Source organism: Notamacropus eugenii, chromosome 2 (genome assembly GCF_028372415.1).
Source record: "Notamacropus eugenii isolate mMacEug1 chromosome 2, mMacEug1.pri_v2, whole genome shotgun sequence".
NCBI classification, from domain to species: domain Eukaryota; kingdom Metazoa; phylum Chordata; class Mammalia; order Diprotodontia; family Macropodidae; genus Notamacropus; species Notamacropus eugenii.
This window is the reverse complement of record NC_092873.1, coordinates 70,978,223-70,993,883: the sequence shown is the minus strand read 5'-3', so window position 1 is coordinate 70,993,883 and position 15,661 is coordinate 70,978,223. Positions and strand designations below refer to the sequence as shown.

At 36.2% G+C, this 15,661-nt stretch overlaps 1 protein-coding gene across 1 annotated transcript in view; it reads left to right on the top strand.

Moving 5' to 3' along the window:
* LOC140525461 (uncharacterized) overlaps window positions 1-15,661 on the top strand; it is a 75,530-nt gene that overhangs the window by 14,899 nt on the left and 44,970 nt on the right. The gene's annotated exons all lie outside the window — the stretch shown is intronic.

Here is a 15,661-nt window from a genome sequence, read left to right as displayed (position 1 = left end):
AAAAAACCAAGATAGACTTAGGCTTGGTTTCAAGAAAAATTTAATAATATTTAGCACTGTTTTAGAATCTAATTGACTTCCTTAAAAGGTGATAGGTTCCCCTTCACTTGGTGTCTTTAAGCAAAAGCTTGATGATGGATATGTTGTAGAGGGGATTCTTATTCAGATGTGGGTTGGGCTAGAATACCTCTGAGGTCCCTTCCATGGCAGAAGTTCTATGGTTTTATCAATAGGTACTTAATAAATATTTGTTGGTTTATTAAGGAAGTACTATTATTCCTATCCTATGTGACATTTGTCAGAGTGGACTTCATGAAACTGAATTTTTTGCAATGGTTTATTTTCTCTTAGATACTTGGTCTTCAATTAAAGTGAGATGATGGTAGTATTTTGTTCATGGCTTCATGGTCTACTCTAGGTCATCATATCCAGGTCTCTTTTTGAGATGATTAAAATTGAATAGTATGCTTTTCTTTTAAATTATTATTGTTAAAATGGGGTTCAGTTTTGCACTTTTGTTTTCACAGGTGAAAAAATACTACCAATTCAAATTAGCCTTCTTGCTGCAACTTACAGTTTTAGAAAGTTGCCTAGAACACTGAGAAACACAGACTTTTCAGGATCACATAGCCAGTATGTGTCAGAAGCTTGACCTGAATTCAGGTGTTCTTGGCTTTGAGGCTGGCTTTTTATCCACCATTTTATGCTATTTTTAATATAACCATTAAAACAGTGGACCATAAACTATAAAGAGCACCATACAAGATAGACAATTTGGAAAATTTATGATAATCTGATAAAAGGAGGTAACTTTCTCATTGATTTTCACCTGTTCTCTTTTCTATAGACTTGAGTAAAACCAATTGAACCATTTTTGGAGTTAAACCCTAACTTTAGCATCTCTCACCAACTCTGTATCACAAATCTTAGGGGTGTGTTTCCCTCTAACCTATGATATTCTCTTTCTAATATGAGAATTTTTACAGCTGAGCTCCTGATTTTCCACAATCTTGGTCCCTGCATCTTCACAAGAAGAGGAAAATAAGCATGTTGGCCCAATAGAATCATGCTGCTTTTATCAATTCTGTAACAATCTGTCTTTTTGGGGGGGTGGAGCAAAGATGGTGGAGTAGAAAGACGCACATACACATAGCTCTAAACCCACAGCCCATAGAACATCTGTAAAATGGAACTCGTGGCGAATTCTGGAGCAATAGAGGCCACAGAACAGTGGAGCAAAGGAGATTTCTGTTCCAGAGGGACCTGCAAACCTCTCGCAAAAGGTCCTTCATGCCATGGACTGGGCGCTGGAACTGGGAGCCCAGCACAGCCCTGCCGTGCCCACCGCACTGGGAGGTGCTGATCCAAGCGGGCTTCAGGGATGGGATCTCCAGCAGCCGCATGGGTCCCTCCACCCACAGGTGACGGGGGTCGGTGAGAGGGACTCTTTGGAGGATCGAGAGGGGAGTGGGGTGCCCCCATAACTCAGGCCCCCTAGGGAGGCAGCAGCTGAGGCAGCGGCAGACCAGGGCTCCCCAAGCAGGCAGGAGCCTGGATCCATTGTTGAAGGTCTCTGCATAAACCCCCTGAGAGAACTGAGCCCCAGAGGTGGCCCTGCCCCCACCTGAGCACCAGAACTTAATCTCACACTGAATAGCAGCCCTGCCCCCGCCAAAAGCCCTGAGGCTGGGAAGCAGCATTTGAATCTCAGACCCCAAGCACTGGCTGGGAGGATCAGGAGGCGAGGTGGGTGTGAGGAGAATATTCAGAGGTCAATTCACTGGCTGGGAAAATGCCCAGAAAAAGGAAAAGAAATAAGACTATAGAAGGTTACTTTCTTGGTGAACAGGCATTTCCTCCCTTCCTTTCTGATGAGGAAGAACAATGCTTACCATAAGGGAAAGACATGGAAGTCAAGGCTTCTGTATCCCAGCCCACCCAGTGGGCTCAGGCCGTGGAAGAGCTCAAAAAGAATTTTGAAAATCAAGTTAGAGAGGTGGAGGAAAAGCTGGGAAGAGAAATGAGAGACATGCAGTCAAAGCATGAACAGCAGGTCAGCACCCTGCTAAAGGAGACCCAAAAAAATGCTGAAGAAAATAACACCTTGAAAAATAGGCTAACTCAGTTGGCAAAAGAGGTTCAAAAAGCCAATGAGGAGAAGGATGCTTTCAAAAGCAGAATTAGCCAAATAGAAAAGGAGGTTCAAAAGCTCACTGAAGAAAATAGTTCTTTCAAAATTAGAATGGAACAGATGGAGGCTGATGACTTTATGAGAAACCAAGAAATCACAAAACAAAACCAAAAGAATGAAAAAATGGAAGATAATGCGAAATATCTCATTGGACAGCAACAAATTTCTAAAGACATTGTTTTTCTTTATTTGAAGATTTTAAGAGTTGTTCAAAATATTTCTTTGATTTATTGCAGTACACTGCATGCTTGGTATTAAGCTGTCATTTTAGTTTGACTGCTTTCAAGCTCTCTGCAGCCAAAACTTCATTACGAATTAAGCAAAGAGGTTTTTGCACAGCATCATCATTATTAGAAGCAAATCCATGTTGCAAAAAGGATTTGACATGTTTTCTTTTGCTTGTCAATTTCAGAGTACTACAACCTGGTTGTGAGGACTGTCGCATTGTCCTCGGTATTTTTACCTCTTCTGTCTAAATTTAGCTGCTTATCCATAATTGAAGAATACCTTTGTCCTAAAATATAAAGATTGCTAAAAATTTCTCAAATAAATGCTAGCTTTAGTTTATAAAATTATATGTGTTTGTACCTATTTTTAAAAATTGATGTTCACCCTTACATGCAGTGGTAAAGGTGGAGAAATATTATTAAAGGACTTTTGTCTTGCTAAAATTAAACACGTTTCAAGAAGGAGATAATAGTAATTTTAAAAACCAAACATTCTAACACAATACAATCCAAAGATAGGTTAATTTGATACTTACATGCTGAGATATGATGGTAGGAAGAAATTAAAAGACTTTATTTTCTGTAATTAAACTATTATATTTCTGTAAAAGCAGACAACTTTGTATGTACAGTTAAAACACTGCAATTTATAGCATACAATAGTCTCAAATATGAGTGAAAGTATTTCTGGAGGCATTGCATTATATGGTGGCATGCACAGTACAAAGTGCACACGTTGTATGTTTAGAACCAAGACTACAATGAAGTTGTGCAGTGCAACATGGGCAAATGCTGCCAGAAACACCTCAGATACACATTTGATTTTGAATTAATTTTTGGTCATTCCACGTTCAGAATCCTTTTATGGTTGCCAAATTTTTTCCCACTCCTACATTCAGTTCTGTGACCCCTCATGGGGTTATGACCAACAGTTTAAGAAATGCTGGTCTAGATCACTAATAGCTAGGGCCAATGAGGAACAAGCTCACCAATGGAGAGGGGGAAAAGGGAAGAAGAAAGTACTGGTAGCAGTTGAGTGGCCTGACCCAGCAGATAAATGGTCCAAACCAGCTGAGGAATAACCCAACCCAGCAGCAACAAGGGAGTTGCCTGACCCAGTGGATGACCCACCAGCAGAGAGGTACATCTAAAGGCAACTTCATGAGTACTCCACAAAAGAGAAAAGAACTTCAAGGGTGAGGAGCAATTCTTTCATCATATATGTTCTCACATTTGCCTCACTACCATTGCCCTTTAAGTTTGACCTTAGGGACTTTGTGTGTTCAAGGAGTAAGTATATTTAGTGGTTATATTTTATACAAACTGTTCTTGATACACTTTATCAGTAAATCCCTTTCCTAAAAGCTAATGGAGTTCCACTGTTTCCATCTAATAAGAGTAGGCACACAAGTAAGGGCTCAGAAACTATAGTACTAGAAATTCCCTGTCCCTCACACTTACATTGAGAAAGTAGTAGTTAGCTGCTCTATAGAGACCTAACCTGTGAGTGTCTGTGGGTTAAGGGGAGTGTACCCAGAGGAGGTATTCCAAAGTAATGTTGGGGAAAAGAGAAGGGTTAAGGAAGGGATGGAACTGAAGCTTGTGGGCACAGGGGATGATGAAAACTGACAATTCAGAAGAGTGTAACTACTCAGCTCTTATTTTATCTATTTTTTCTTCAAAAGAGAAGGATTTGGGGATTGGAAAGGGAGCTGACAACCAGAATAAGTAGGGAGATGGTTAAAAAAAAAAAAAAGCATCCAGCTGACTTTGATGAATTCAGGCCACTAATTCCAGATAAATCCCATGGTATAGAAAAAAATGATGGATGTGATTGCTGAACCAAAACATATTTTTTTATTGATTTCTTTTGCTACATTACCTCCATTATCATCACCTGTATTCCTTCTCCTCCTAAAGAGTCATCCTTCATAACAAATATATTTAAGACTAAAAACAGGAATAAGATAAAAAACTCATGAAAACTAATCAACATATTGAAAAGAAATGTTGATATCATAGTTCTGGTTCCACAGTCTCGAACCTCTGCAAAGGAGCAAGTTCATGTCCCTTCTCATAGCTTTTCTTTGTGGCCAAACTTGTTCCTTAAAATTTTCAGCATTTAGTTTGAGTTGTTTTGTGACTGTTCTTTCACTTTCGTTATTGTAGTCACCATATATCATGTTTTCCTACTTATTTCCCTTTGCATTGGTTCTTGTGAGTCTTTCAGTGCTTCTCTGTATTCTTCATATTTGTCACTTTTTACTAGAAAATAATTTCATTAGTGCAGCACAGTTTGTTTAGACATTCTGCCAAAATAGATGGGCATACTCTTTGTTTCCAGTTCTTTGTTACCACAAAAAAGTGCTACTCTAAATATTTTTTTTTTTTGGTATACCTAAAGTCTTTCTTTTTGTCATTGATTTGCTTGGGGTATGTGCCTAGCAGCAGGATCTTGGTTTCAAATAGTATGACATTTCATAATTTTAAATGGATTGCCAGAATGACTGCATCAATTTGAAGCTTCACAAATAATGCATGAGTGTCCTTGTCTTTCTGTACTCCCCACCCTCTATATTGATGATTCCAATCTCTAGTCATTCTTTCAAATGTGCCAGACATAAGTTGAAACCTCAGGATCATTTTTATTTTTTTGAAAAAAGATTAATACCTTGTTTTTTACATTACCTGTTTCCTCTTGTATCCATTCCCCTCCCTCCGAGTTGTGACTTATTATAAAGAAGTTTTTCAAAAGAAAAATAAGCAAAAATGAGGAATATATTTTTAAAAATATGACAATATTATACAATGTCCAACACCCATGGAATTCTCCTCCACCTATAACCCCACTGCTTCTCTATTGCCTCCAGTATGACAGGCAAAATCCTTTGTCATTCAAACCCTTTATAACCTACTCTGTCCCCCAGCTTTCCAGTCTATCCCTTTCCCACAATACACTTTGATCCAGTCACACTGTTCTCCCTGATGTGTCACAAACACGATGTTCCAATTCTTGCTCCTGGTATTTTATCTGGCTGTCCCTCATTCCTAGAATACTCTCCCTACTCATTTTTTCCCTGACTTCCTTGGATTCCTTCAAACCCAACTAAAATCATATCTTCTACCAGAAACCTTTTCTATTTCTTAATTTTAGCACTTTCCCTATGTTGATTATCTCCTATTTATCTAGTATGTAGCTTGCTTTTATTGATTTGTTTGTTGTCTCCTCTGATAGGAAAAGGTATTTTTCCCATATCTCTTCATTGGAATCAAACGATTTCCCTGAAATTTTATTTTTAAAAATATTTTATGGATGGTGTTTTGTCCATTTTTGTGATCATTGTGTAGATTGTTACCCTGACCATTTTTCACTTTGCACCAACCCATGTAAATATTTTTTTGTATTCATCATATTCACTTATTCTTGTCATAATTCATGTATGATACTTTGTTTAGCCTTTCTCCTATTCATGTACATCTGCTTTATTTCCGGTTGTTTATTGCCACAAAAAGTGCTGCCAAAACTGTGGAAGTTTTCATTTTGGGTCTTTTTCAAGTGGGTAGATTCTTTCAATTTTAATTTTACTTTCTGGTTCTAGGATATCAAGGCAGTTTTTCTTGGTCATTTCATGAAGTATGATGTCTATGCTCTTTGTTTGATCATATCTTTCAGGTAGTCCAATAATTCTTAAGTTATTTCTTCTTGATCTGTTTTCCAGGTCAGTTGTTTTTCCAATGAGATATTTCACATTTACTTCTAGTTTTTCATTCTTTTGACTTTCTTTTTCTTTTCTTTTAAAAATTAATTTGTTTTGAGTTTGCAACAATCACTTCCATAAGTTTTAAATTTTCTACCCCTCTCTCCCTCCTCCCTTCCTGAGATGGCATGCAATCTTATATGGGTTCTACACATACATTCTTATTAAACACGTTTTCACATTAGTCATATTCCATAGAAGGATTAAAATAAATGGGAGAAGTCATGAGAAAAACCAAACCAAAATATACTAGAAGAGAAAAGAGTCTGCTTCATTCTGCATTCCAATTCCATAGTTCTTTCTATGGATGTGGATGGCATTTTGCAACAAGAGTTCTTTGGGAATGGTTTAGGTCCTTGCATTGCTGTAAAGGGCTAAGTCTATTAGAAACAGTCCTCACATGTTGTGGCTGTTAGTGTGTATAATGCTCTCCTGGTTCTACTTATTTCACTCAGCATCAGTTCATATAAGTATTTCCAGGTTTTTCTGAAATCCTCCTGTTCATCATTTGTTATAGCACAATAGTGTTCCATTACATTTATATACCACAACTTATTCAGCCATTCCCCAAATGATGGGTATTTCCTCAAATTCCAGTTGTTGGTCACCACAAAAAGAGCTGCTATAAATATTTTTGTGCAAGTGAGCTCTTTTCCCATTTTTATGATGTCCTTGAGATACAGTCCTAGAAGCAACATTGCTGGGTCAAAGGGTATGCACATTTTTGTAGCCTTTTGGGCATAGTTCAAAATTACTCTCCAGAATGGTTTAGATCAGTTCACAAGTTGACCAACAATTCCTTAGTGTTCCAATTTTGCCACATCTTCTCCAACATTTACAACTTTCCTGTTTTGTCATGTTAGCCAATCTGAGAGATGTGAAGTGCTATCTCAGAGATATTTTAATTTGCATTTATTTAATTAGAAGTGATTTAGAGCATTTAATATGATTATAGACAGCTTTAATTTCCTTATCTGAAAAGTGCCTGTTCAAACCTTTTGACCACTTATCAATTGGGGAATGACTTGTATTCTTCTGAATTTGACTTAGTTCTCTCTCCATATATTTTAGAAATGAGGCCTTTATTAGAGACACTGGTTGTAAGAATTTGTTTTTTAAAATTTATTTCATTTAAATTTATTAAGTTTATTTTTACTTTTCAACATTCATTTCCACAAGATTTTGAATTCCAAATTTTCTCCCCACCTCTCCTCTCCTCCACCCAAAGACACTGTGCATTCTGATTACCCCTTCCCCCAAACTGCCCTCTCTTCTATCCCTCCCCTCCCTTACCCTATCCCCATCTTCTCTCTTTTCTTGTAGGGCAAGATAGATTTCTATACCTCATTACCTGTATTTCTTATTTCCCAGTTGCATGCAAAAACAATTCTCAACAGTTGTTCCTAAATTTTTGAGTTTCAACTCCTCTCCTTTCCTCCCTCCCCACCCATCCCCACTGACAAGACAGGCAATTCAATATAGGTCATAGATGAGTAGTTATTCAAAAGATTCCCATAATAGTCATGCTGTGAAAGACTATATTCCTCTCCATCCTATCCTGCCCCCATTTATTCTATTCTGTTTTGAACTTGTCCCTCCACAAAAAGTATTTACTTCTAATTACTCCCTCCTCCCCTTCACCCTCCCTTCTATCATCTCCCCCACACCCCACTTATCCCCTTCTCCAATACTTTCCTGTAGTATAAGACAGATTTTCATACCAAATTGAGTGTGCATGTTATTCCCTCCTGAAGTCAAATATGATGAGAGTAAGCTTCATTTTTCCCCTCTCACTTCCACCCTTTTCCTCTCCATTTAGAAAAGTTTTTTCTTGCCTCTTTTATGACAGATAATTTGCCCCATTCCATTCTTCCTTTCTCCTCCCAATATATTCCTCTCTCACCCCTTAATTTTATCTTTTTAGATATCATTCTTTCCTATTCAACTCACCCTGTGCCCTCTGTCTATATGTATATAATCCCTTCAGCTACCTAAAGACTGAGAAGAATCTGAAGAGTTACAAATATTATCTTTCCATGTAGGAATGTAAACAGTTCAACTTTAGCAAGTCCCTTGTGATTTCCCTTTCCTGCTTACCTTTTCATTCTCTTGATTCTTGTGTTTGCAAATCAAATTTTCTATTCAGCTCTGGTCTTTTCATCAAAAATGCTTGAAAGTCCTCTATTTCATTGAATGACCATTTCCCCCCTGAAGTATTATACTCAGTTTTGCTGGGTAGGTGATCCTTGGTTTTAATCCTATTTCTTTGACTTCTGGAATATCATATTCCAAATCCTCTGTTCCCTTCATGTAGAAACTGCTAGATCTTGTGTTGTCCTGATTGTATTTCATACCTGAATTGTTTCTTTCTGGCTGCTTACAATATTTTCTCCTTAACCTGAGAACTCTGGAGGTTTTCTTTTTGGATCTCTCTCAGGAGGTGATCAGTGAATTCTTTCAATATTTATTTTATTCTCTGGTTCTAGAATATCAGGGCAGTTTTCCTTGATAATTTCATGAAAGATGATGTCTAGGCTCTTTTTTATGATGGTTTTCAGGTAGCCGCATAATTTTTAATTTCTCTCTCCTAGATCTATTTTCTAGGTCAATTGTTTATCCAATGAGATATTTCACAGTCTTCAATTTTTTTAATTCTTTTGGTTTTGTTTGGCAATTTCTTGGTTTCTCATAAAGTCATTAGCTTCTATCTGCTCCATTGTAATTTTTAAAGAAATATTTTCTTCAGTGAGGTTTTGAACTTATTTTTCCATTTGGCTAATTCTGCTTTTTAAAGCATTCTCCTCATTGACTTTTTGGACCTCTTTTGCCATTTGGGTTAGTCTATTTTTAAAGCTGTTGTTCTCTTCAGCATTTTTTGAATCTCCTTTAGCAAGCTGTTGACTTGCTTTTCATGATTTTCTTGCATCACTCTCATTTCTCTTCCCAATTTTTCCACCACCTCTCTTACTTGATTTTCAAAATCTTTTTTGATCTCTTCCATGGCCTGAGACCACTGCATATTTATTTTGGAGGTTTTGGATGCAGAATCCTTGACTTTAGGTCTTCCTCTGATGGTATGCATTGTTCTTCCTCATCCAAAAGGATGGAAGAAAATACTTGTTCACCAACAAAATGACCTTCTATAGTCTTACTTTTTCCCTCTTTTGGGCATTTCCCCAGCTTACTTGACTTTTAAATCTTTTGTCAAGTAGAGGATATACTCGAGGGAGCTGTGAGTTCTCAGTTCCTCCAAGATGGTACAATCAAGGGAGAGGAATTTATTCCTCTCCTGGCCTGTGCTCTGCTCTGGAAGCAACCACAAGCTTTTCTGCCCAGGATCCTCTCCAAATCCTCCAGCAATTGCACCAAGTCAGTGCTCTTCCTCACTCTAGGATCACCACTCAGGTCTGCCGTGAAGATTGGCAACTCAGTTCTCACCGAGTCTTTAGATTGAGGGCTTCTGAAATGGACACTGCTGCTCTGGTCCTGTCCGTGTGGCACCATGTGACCTAGTGTGACAGACCTTTCCTGTCAGCCTTCCAGGCTGTCTTGGGCTGAAAATCTCTTTCACTTTGTAGTTTTGTGGCTTCTGCTTCTCTAGAATTGTTTAGAGTCATTTTTAGAGGTATTTTATGGGCTTTGAGGGTAGAGCTACAGCAGGTCCATCTTTCTACTCCATCATCTTGGTTCTGCCCTAGCATTAGATAGTTGTAAGAACTCTTTCCCAGCTTTCTGTTTCCCTTCTAATTTTGGCTCTCTTTGTGCAAAAACATTTTAATTTAATGTAATCAAAATGATCCATTTTACATTTCATAATGTTCTCTATCTTTTGGTTCTGTATCTTTTGTTTGATCATAAATCCTTCCATTCTCCATAAATCTCACAGGTAACCTATTCCTTGACTTTGTATTTAAATCATGTACCCATTTTGACTGAATTTTGGAATATGGTGTAAGATGTTAGTCTATGCCCAGTTTCTACCACAGAATAGTATTCCAGTTTTCCCAGACGTTTTGGTCAAATAGTGAGGTCTTATCCCAGAGGATAGAGTCTTTGGATTCATCAAAGAGTAGATTGCTATAGTCATCAACTACTATATCTTGTGTACCTAACTTATTCCACTGGTCCACCAGTCTATTTCTTAGCCAGTACCAAGTGGTTTTGATGACTGCTGCATTATAATACAATTTAATTTCTGGTATGGCTAGGCCCCTTCCGAGCATTTTTTTTTCATTAATTTCCTTGATCTTCTCAACCTTTTGTTCTTCCAGATGAATTTTGTTATTAATTTTATAGCTCCATAAAATGATCTTTTGGTAATTCGATTTTTATGACACTAAATAAGTAAATGAATTTAGGTAGAATTGTCATCTTTATTATATTAACCTGACCTACCCAGGAGCAACTGATGTTCTTTCCAGTTATTCAGATTTGACTTTATTTGTGTTATATAGTTCCTGGGTTTGTTTTGGCAAGTAGACTCCCAAATATTTTATTATGTCTACAGTAACTTTAGATGGAATTTCTCTTTCTATCTCTTGCTGTTGGGCTTTGTTAGTAATATATAGGAATGCCAGTGATTTTTGTGGATTTATGTTATATACTACAACTTTACTAAAGTTGTTTATCATTTCATGTAGTTTTTCATTTGATTCTCTAAGTATATCATTATATCATCTGCAAAGAGGGATAGCTTTGTTTTTTCTTTGTCTCTTCTAATTGCTCTTATTTCTTTTTTTTCTTTTATAGCTAAAGCTAATGTTTCTAGTACCATATTGAATATCAGAGAATAAGAATGTCCTTGTTTCACCCCCAATCTTATCCCTTTTACATAAAATGCTTGCTCATGGTTTCAGATAGATGCTACTTATAATTTTAAAGAAGGCTCCATTTGTTCCTCTGCTCTCCAGTGTTTTGAATAGGAATGGGTGTTGTATTTTTGTCAAAAGCTTTTTCTGCATCTATGGAGATAATCATTTGGTTTGTGTTAGTCTGGATGTTGAAATGATCAATTGTGCTAATAGTTTGCCTAATATTGAACCAGCCCTATATTACTGGTATAAATCCTACCAGTTCATAGTTTGTTATTCTTGTGATAAGTTGCTGTAATCTTTTTGCTAACATTCTATGTAAACATTTTGCACCTATATTCATTAGGAAATTGGTCTATAATTTTCTTCCTCTGTTTTCACTCTTTTCAGTTTAGGTATCCATATCATATTGGTATCATAAAAAGAATTTATTCAGATGTCTTCTTCATCTATTTTCCCAAACAGCCTATGTAATATCAGAATTAATTATTCGTTAAATATTTGATAGAATTTGCTTGTGAGTCTATCTGGCCCTGAAGATTTTTTTCCTGGGGAGTTCACTGGTGGCATATTCAATTTCTTTTTCTGAGATGGAGTTATTTATTTATTTATTTATTTTATTTCCTCTTCTGTTAATCTGTGCAATTTATATATTTTTAATTGTTCTCCATTTCACAAAGATTGCCAATTTTTGCCATATAGTCTGGTGAAAAAGTTTCTAATTATTTTTTCAATTTCCTCTTTTTTGGTGGTGAATTTACCTTTTTCATTTTTGATACTGGTAATTTGATTTTCTGCTTTCTTTTTTTAAAATATTAAGCAAAAGTTCATCTATTTTATTGGTTTTTTTTTACCTATAAAACCAGTTCTTATTTTTATTTGTTAGTTCAATAGTTTAAAAAAAATTCAATCATTAATATCTTCTTTGGTTTACAGTATTTCTAATTTGGTATTTAATTGGAGATTTCTAATTTGTTCATTTTCTAGCTTTTTTAGTTTGCATGCCCAATTCATTGATCTCTTTCTCTATTTTAGTCATGTAAGCATTTAGAGATATAAAACTTCCCCAAAGAACTGCTATCACTGCATCCCATAAGTTTGGGCATGTTGTCTCATTATTGTCATTCTCTTGAATGAAGTTATTGATTGTTTCTATGATTTGTTGTTTGACATACTCATTCTTTAGGATTAGATTTTTTAGTTTACGATTAATTTTTAACCTATCTTTCCAAAACCCTTTATTATAAACAATTTTTATTGCATCATGATCTGAAGAGGATGCATTTAATATTTCTGCTTTTCTACACTGGATTGCAGTTTTTATGCCCTAATACCTGGTCACTTTTTATATCAGTGCCATATATCACTGAAAAAGTGTATATTCCTTTCTATCCCCATTCAGTTTTCTCCAGAGGTCTATCATATCTAACTTTTCTAAAATCCTATTCACCTCCTTAACTTCTTTCTTGTTTATTTTGTGGTTAGTTTTATCTAGTTCAGAGAGGGGGAGGTTGATGTCCCCCACCAGTATAGCTTTGCTGTCTATTTCTTCCTGTAACTCCTTTAACTTATCCAAGAATTTGAATGCTATGCCACTTGGTCCATGTATGTTTAGTAATGATATTACTTCATTATCCATGGTGCCTTTTATCAAGATGTAGTTTCCTTCCTTATCTCTTTTAATTAGACATATTTTTGGTTTTGCTTTGTCTGAGATTTGGATTGCTACCCCTGCTTTTTAAAAATTCAGCTGAAGCATAATATAGTCTATTCCAGCCTTTTGTCTTTACTTTGTGTCCATCCCCTGTTTCAAATGTGTTTCTTGTGAACAATATATTATGTTTTCACGGTTTTCAATTGATTCTGCTATCCACTTTCATTCTATGGGAGAATTCATCCCATTCACATTCAAAGTTATGATTATTATCTCTTTCTTTCTCTCCATTCTCTTCCCCCCCCTCGTTTATGCTTTTATTTCTCCCTTTTTCCTTTCCCTCCTCAAAAGAGTTTTGCTTTTGACCATCATGTCCCTCACTCTTCCCTCCCTTCTATCAGCCCTCTCACTTTTCTTTCTCCTTTCTCTTACTACTCCTTTCATCTCTTCTAACCACCCCTCCGTTTTTCTTTCCCCTTCTACTCTCCATAGGGCATGTTAGATTTTTATATCGAATTGAGTATATTATTCCCTCCTTGAGTCAAATCTGATGAGAGTAAAGTTCAAACCATGGTCATCTCCCTCCCTTCTTTCCCTCTAAAATAATTTGTTTTTGTGCCTCTTCATGTGATATAATTTATGCTTTTCTGGCTCCTCCTTTATTCTTCTCAAATTACAATTGCTTTTCACCCCTTCATTAGGTTTTTTTAATCATTATATCCATTAATTTATACCCCACACCCTTTTTTTCTCTTCATATCCCTTTAAAATGTCATAATAAAGATACAGTTCTCAAGAGTTGCAAGTATCATCTTTCCACGTAGGATGTGTAGCATCTACCCTTATGTTTTTTTCCTTTCTTGTTTACCTTTTTATGTCTCTCTTGAGTCTTGAATTTGAAGATCAAGTTTTCCATCGAACTCTGGTATTTTCATCAGAGAGTTCTGAAAGTCTCCTATTTAATTGAATGTCCATCTCCTTGCCTGAAAAATTATGCTCAATTTTGCTGAGGTGAATCCTTGGTTGTAATCCAAGCTCATTTGCTTTATGAAATATTATGTTCCAAGCTCTCCAGTCTTTTAATGTAGAAGTTGCAAGGTCCTGCATGATCCTGACTGTGATTCCACAATATTTGAATTGTTTATTTCTGACTACTTGTAGTATTTTCTCCTTGACCTAATAATTCTAGAATTTGCCCATAATGTTCCTTGGCATTTTCAATTTGGTATCTCTTTCACGACGTGACAGGTGGATTCTTTAGATGACTATTTTACCCTCTGGTTCTAGAAGTTTCCCTTGATGATTTCTTGCAAGATACTTTTCAGGCTCTTTGTTTCACTATGGATTTCAGGTAGACCAATAATTTTTAGATTATCTCTTGTGGATCTATTTTCCAGGTCAGTTGCTTTTACAATGAGATATTTAGTGTTTTCTTCCATTTTTTTTCATTTTTCAAAATTATGTTTGACTGATTCCTGATGTCTCATAAAGTCACTAGTTTCTGCTTGTCCAATTCTAATTTTTAATGAATTGTTATTGGCTTTGTGTGCTGGGACCTCAGGTTCTGATAGCTGGAGGTCGCTTACCTGGTGCTGAGCTGAAGCTGGTGGTAGAGGCTGTTGTGTCCTGATTCCAAGTGGAGTTTTACTTTATTTAGTAAGGGTTTCACTGGAGCTCTTGGGAAGAGGTGTGGGAATGGATCTGCAACTGGAGATTATCTCTTTGCCTGGGGCTGCTCTTGAGCATGAGTAGGCTCAGTCACTGGAAGACACCCAACTGCCATGTCAGTGGTGGTTTTCCATGCTGGTTACTCTGACTGTGCCAAGGCATGTGAGGGATCCTGGTGTTGGCACTTGCCTGCTCCACCACTCTGGAGCTCAGTATCTCCCACTGGTTTGCTGAAGTGGGGCTTACCACTGGCTTTCTGTGACCCCTCCCATCCTGTGTCCCCTTCAGTCACAGCGGGAGAGACCTTTCCCATTAATTCCCCTAGCCTTATAGACTGAAAACCTTCTGTACCCTGTCTTTTTGCTAGCTCCACTGTTCCAGAATTTTTCCTGGGGCAATATTTTCTGTGTTTTTCAAAATCAGTAAGAGAGAGCAAGAGTGATTTACTGCTTATTCCATGATCTTGTTTCCTGGAGATCATTTTTATTGCTTCTTGATCTCATGAAGTCATTAGTTTTTGTTTGCTCAGTTCTAATTATTTTTAAAAATTATTTTGGACTCAAATGCTAGAACACAAATACAGAATAGAGAAAAACAATAACATATCATAAATTTAAATGTTGAAACTTAAATACAAAGTAAAAATGAAAAAAAATGCATGTCATATGCATAGCAGAACATGAGAGGATTAAAAAACATATAAGAATAAATTTTCATTTCAAGAAAGCCCGTGTGATGAATCATACATTTTGTGAGAAGTGAACATCTTTTCTCTGCTCCTGGAAGTAATTTTCATTGGTTCTTGATGTCTCATGAAGTAATTAGCTTTCATTTACTCAATACTAATTTGTAAGAAATAAATTTCTTCAGTGAGATTTTGGACCTCTTTTCAAAATTTGGTCAATTCTGCTTTTTATGAAATTATTTTCTTCAGGGAATTGTTTACTGCTTTTCTATTTGGCCAATTCTGCTTTTTAAGGAGTTCTCTTCAGTGAATTTTATGTCTTTCTTTCACTTTTCCCATTCTGGTTTTTTAGATGTTATTTTTGTCAATATTTTTTGTGTCTCTTTTTACTAAACTATTAATTTTCTTTTCGTAATTTTCTTGCATCACCCTCATTTTTCCTCAATTGTTTCTCTACTTCATTTTCAACTTTTTAAAACTCTTTTATGAATTCTTGTTGATTTTGGTGTGTTAAGGCTTCTTAAGTAGCAATTTTCATATTGTTGTCTGCTTCTGAGTTCATATCTTATCTTCCCTGCTATCTTAGCAGGTTTTTATTGTCAATTTTTTTGTTCTTTGCTTTTTTTTATAGTCTTAAAAAAATTTGAGCTTTATGTTAAAGTTGGAC